Below are 6,000 nucleotides of genomic sequence, written 5' to 3'. Positions count from 1 at the left end.
AGAGAGAGAGAGAGAGAGAGAGAGAGAGAGAGAGAGAGAGAGAGAGAGAGAGAATTTTTTAATATTTATTTTTTAGTTCTCGGCGGACACAACATCTTTGTATGTGGTGCTGAGGATCGAACCCGGGCCGCACGCATGCCAAGCGAGCACGCTACCGCTTGAGCCACATCCCCAGCCCCGAGTGAGGATATTTTTATGCATAACTCCCTATATATGTAAAATAAATACCCAGAATTGTCACCCCATAGTCCCAATAGATAAACTTTATTATTGAGAAATGTCCTGCCTGGTTCCTTCTTCCCTCAGATCAATGGATCCCCCAAGTGTCTTCTCAGTCCCTTGGGACATAGGTACCTGGCATCTATATGAGGCTAGACTCTCCCACTCTACAAAAGGACAAAAACAAAAAAAGACTATATTGTCCAACATGGTGTTTATTCACAGGGCCTTTTGAAGAACACCGCAGGTGGCTTTCATATCTTTGTTTTGCCTATGCATCAGGGAAAAGAAATTAAAAAGTGGGTCTATGTAATTACATGAGGTTAGAGTACAGAGATGATGGGCCAGATAGAATCATGGATAAGCCTGGAATACCACTCTGTCACTTGCTGCCTTCTCTTGGTGTCAGCTCTGCCCTCAATAGGTTCAGGAGTTCTGGTGAAAAGTTATGAGTGGATCAGTTTCTAAAGCAATGTCTGAAATCCTACATGTCATAATAGCTATTGAGAGGGAAGAGCCAATATGGAGATAAATATGTTGTCATCAAGGAAGATAAGAATGAAGAACGATCACAGATTATGTGTTGAGAGCCACAGCCGAAGGGGCCCCAGCAAACTTCCAGCTGCCAGCAAACTTCCAGCTGCCGGCTGATGATTGGCTCACAGCGGCCCCAGCAACATCTAGCTGATTGGCTCCCCGGCCCCAGCAACATCTAGCTGATTGGCTCCTCGGCCCCAGCAACATCTAGCTGATTGGCTCCTCTGCGGTGATGCTCATTGGGCTGTTTCCCTGCCCTTTCAGACCACGGAGCTGCTCATTGGGGGACTTTTTTGGCTCCACCCACGTGACCCAGCCAATCGGCCTCAAGAGCAGGAGGATTGTGGGAGGTGGAGAGAAGCTTGTGTGGGAGAGAGAGGCTTGTGGAAAGCCGGTGGTGGCAGTTGAGGCTCTGAGGGTTTTTCCTGAGAGGCTGTTTTGTTTGGCGTGTGTGGTTCTAAAAATAAAGTTTGTTTCCGCTTGACAAGTGGCTCCTGATTGTGCCCAGCCAGACTGCGACAATTATGGAATCAGTCAGCCTGAGTTTGAATCACAGTTCTGTATCCTATTAGTTTTATAATCTTGAATATAACATTTAAAAAGATGACCATTTATGAATGTAGGCTTTGCCTCATTGAGCCTCATTTTCCTTATATGGAAATGGAATTAAAACTCTCTCCTAGGAGGATTCTGAGGATTAAATAGGATAACGCATATGAAGGGCTTACCACGGTGTCTGGCCCATAAGCCCTCAGTAAGTGTTTGCTGGTGTAATCAGAATCACCACTATTGAAACTACATGGTGCTTTACAAACACAGATTGGAATCTGACTACTTAATGCAAACATGCTTCCATCTTTTTCAAACCATGTGATCTTAACCAAGTTCCTTAAATTCCCCAAGACTTAGTTTGCTTGTCTATAAAATAGGCAGGATCATAGCTCTCTAACAGGAGTAGAATTGAAGACCAATGTATCATTCGGCTCTCAGATATTGTCACTTAGTTTACATGGCATGCCATTTGAAGGGCTCTGATCAGCCTCCCCCTCCTCAATGCCTCCACAAATTAAAAGAAAATGGTCCCCAATTGCCATTCCTATCCCAGGCACTGGAAATCAGAAGTTAGAGAAGCACCCAATGTTGTATGTAAATGTCCTGCACTGTCCAAGAGAAGGGTGACCAGCTACCAGCTCAGCAGCATTTTGTTGACTTAACAAATGCTTTCCAGGGTGACAACATTAGGTGGATGAGTGACAGTAAGGGCACAGGGCAACTGTGGAGAGATGTCAATGACACCAGAGCTTAGGGAAGCCTAGAAGCAGAACAGTCTCACCAGTGGAGGAAATCACTTCTAAGAATGCCACTGGCTTTCTCAAATTGGCCAAGGACAAGCACCAGACAGTCCCACTAGGCTGAGCACCCAGCAGGGCCCAGATTTTTCTCCAGGTTCTGCATCTCCACAATGGCACAGGCCAATTTCATCATCCACACATGCTTTCTTTCGATTTTAGAAAAACTAGGTTTTTTTGAAGAAATGTTGAGGCCACATGTGACTTGTCATGGAGCGGATGGTTTCAACCTTTTCTGTGGCCCCAGCACTCCAGTCTTTTCCAAACAGTATTTTAATGATGATACAATCCTCTCTTCAGATGTGGAGAAACTGGAGAACTGAATCATTTCCTAAGACCACAAAGCACCGAGGAGGCCAGGACCGTCTCAAAATAATGGGATGAGCCTAACCAAAAGAAATCTCCATCTTATTAGCAGAACCAGTTTCCCAAGTTTTCATCTGCGGAGAGAACTCCCAACGGAAATTTAGGACATGCTCTTCCTGAAGCATGTTTTAAGATTCAACCAGACTAAACAATGGAGACCACGGAAATGATCCTCTGCTTGCCAGGTAAGAGGGTCTGAGGGCTGAAGTGGTTATTTCCAGCTCTAATTTCTGTGATAAGTGATTCCAGTTACCTGATTTACTGGGCTGGGAGTGGAAGCAGAGAGACCTGGTAGTTCACACTAACTTTCAATTTTAATGTGAGCAAGTTTAATCAGTTCCTCGGCACAACCCTCCTTTCAAGTCTCTGGAAACATCTCAAGGGAGAGAATAACACTAAGAAACACAGAAATCTTTTTCTCTTCTCTGCAGGCATTTGTCACAGGGCCAGTTCCTAAGTGCACAAACTTTTGGCAGGCCAAATCACTTTGATATACTTTTCCCAGGGTTCAAAAAGAAAAGATAAACAAAGAACTTGTGACTTCAGGGGGAGCAAAGGTAGCCAGGAGTTTATGAGGTAGCTCATCTTCTTTACATTTCTGGCAAAGGGGAAGGTAGTGTCAGTGAAAAGAAATCACCTCTTTAGTGGTTTCTGAGACTGGAGGTTTGGTGCCCGTGGGCATGTTCTGGGCTGGTTCTTGAGGGTTTGCTGCTATTTTTTGCAGGTAAAGCAGAGGGCAGCTTCTGTCAGCAAAGTTTGACATCCAAGCTTTTGCTTTGGTTGGCTCACCCCTCTATAGACACCTTCTGGAAAAGTGTTACGTAAAACTGGTTCTCAAAAGTTATTTGGGTTTTCCGTAACAATATTTCTCAATGAATTAAGTCAACCAGGCAAAAAAAAAAAAATAGTTGATGTTTTATTTAGATTTGATGAGAACAAACAAGATGTGTCCAATTAAAATTGGTTATAATCAGAGTCCTAACAACTCTGGCAAATTGGCTCATGTCTTCTAGGACGAGAGTTCCTATATAACCACATGAAGGCTCAAATGTTAACAAAAAGGCATGGAGTGAGGATGAGTTTAAAAATTAGCCATAGTCTATTATATGCCTTTACCTTTTTGAAGCTGTGTGATGTTTCCTTAGCAGTAAGCCTTGTCTCCCTCCTCTGAGTAAGACAGATTTCAAACAAAGTGACTACTAGTGTATTTCTCTGGATGTTTGCCAAGAATTTGAGATGTAAGAAATAAAAACTCATCTTCAATTTTTAATGGAATTGGATTGAGGCCAAGAAAATAACAGGACAAGTCAAGTGCCTTCTGTGATGTTGCACCAATGACGTCATAATTGGAGCTGGGTGAGGAAACCTCACAGGATCTCAGTTGTTATACTCTCTAATTCCTTCATCAACCTAATTGCTTTCTTCCCACTGTCAATTTATGAAGAAACAGAACATTGCCAAGCCTCATGGGAATGTGGTAATATCTGTCTCTGTCAACAGAGAGTAGAAGAAAGAGAAGCTTCATTTCCCTAATCTGCTAGTCTCTCACTGCATGTGAGCAAGGTCAAGGGAGATGCCGACTGTCCCAGACTGACCCTGCTTGGCTGCATCCTGGAAAGGTTCACTGTAGCCTATGCCAGGTCCAACTCTGCATGTTCAAATTCCAATTTTTTTTATTGACTCAGAGTGATAGCTTGTAGAGACTGACATTAGCCAAATACCCATGAGACTGATTTCAAACACCAATTTATTAATACACAGTGATAAATATAACTCCCTAAGGCTGAGAGTGGCCTTTGAACAGGACCAGATCATTTTTTCCCTGGAGGAAAAGTTACATGGGAATCTAAATTACACTTAAAGGGCAGTTTGGTGAGTACAGTATCATGTGAGGCTAATGAGAAGCACCATCAAGCAGTGATGACCTACACAATCCAGCTCCATTTCGAGGAATATTTCTCAAAGGGGACAGCAAGGATGTTCATATGCTCAGTGCTGACACTCTGATAAATTAGCTGCCTTGTTATTTTTTATAGAATTAAGAAAAATCACCACAATTCTTTAATAGTAATATAATAATCCCTTTAAAGACATGATCTACATGTATTGAATAGATTATAGCATTCTTTTCCTGTAAAAACATAATGCTATAAAACACTCTGATGACTTTGTCAGGACTCAGGGAGAAGGTTCAGAGTCCTTGATTGAATTTGGAAGCAGTCCTAGATCTCCTCTAGGGAAACTGGGGAACATAATAGCTTTGTGGGCAACACACAAATTAGACTCCACTCAGAAGGCTCAGTTCTTCCGATGAGCAGATGACAAACTCACCCATCATGGGTTCTCTTTCTGTATGCACCTTGAAAGAGTGATATTTTCTGCCTTTGCTGTCAGATTTGGTGTTGCATCCTGCTGTGTCTGACTGTCATATGCCATGTTCCCATGATAGCAGCCACGGGGTAGAGGCAAGATGCTCTGCAGCCAGAAATGCTTCTTGTGCTCATCAAACATCATTCCCATGCAAATGATTTTGGTTCAGTAAAAAAATGAAGGGGTTCTCGAGGGTCTTTCATGCCCACCAATGTAGAAGAGGCATTCCAGCCCAGAATCTACTCAACAAGTATATAAAAGGAGTTGAAACTATCAGTCAACATATTAAAGATAATAAGTAGGATTTTCACTGAGGAAATAATTCATTAAAGTTAAGTGTATAATAGGAGAAACTCTCAATTTCACCATGTGTTTTCCCAGTATCTAGAAGATACCAGAGAATATTACCACAATATTTTTCTTTTTCTTCCCTGAGTGAAAAAATTCATTAGTGGGAAGTTTTTTTCTATTTAATAATAATGATAGCAACAATTAATATTTATCAAACCCTTGGGGTTTCACCCCATATCTTGCACCAAGAACTAAAAGAAATCTTCACACCTATTTCATGAGGTAAGTGCTACAACTAACTCTAGTAGGCATTGGGGTGAGAAAATTGGGCATGGGGTTTGGTTTCTATATGCCTCAAGTTTATACAGCTTGTAAGTGGCAGAGGTATTGCTTCAGCCCAGGTAATCTGGCCCTGGAGCCTACCTGTTTTACCACTAAGCACTGTCCCTTCTTAAAATTTCAAACTATAAATACTTGTGTAACTTGGCCTAACCCATTATATCCATCATTATTGCCTCTATAAAATTGATTACTATGCTGAAGTTTCTTATTCCTTTTGCTTTCATGAAAAATAAGGCAAATGTAAAATTAGAACAACCTCCTGCTCTGTTTCTCAGTGAATGGCTTTATTATCATGTCCGCCAACATTGAAATCCCCATGTTAAAAACCGTCTCCACCACCCACATCACCCTCATTGTTAATATTTATAACATGTGGTGAAAGGGTTTAGAACTCAACTTCATTGTTCCAACAAAAATTCAAATTCTTCCAAATTGGCCAACAAGCCCTATTTCTATAAGATCTATTCCTCAAATGTAGGCCTCTTGCCAGTGTGTCTGACGAAGTGAGTCTCAAAATCTGAGCATT

The sequence above is a fragment of the Marmota marmota genome, unplaced genomic scaffold, assembly GCF_001458135.2.
Source record: "Marmota marmota marmota unplaced genomic scaffold, marMar, whole genome shotgun sequence".
In the NCBI taxonomy this organism is placed as follows: Eukaryota; Metazoa; Chordata; class Mammalia; order Rodentia; family Sciuridae; genus Marmota; species Marmota marmota.
This window is presented reverse-complemented; position numbering follows the sequence as displayed.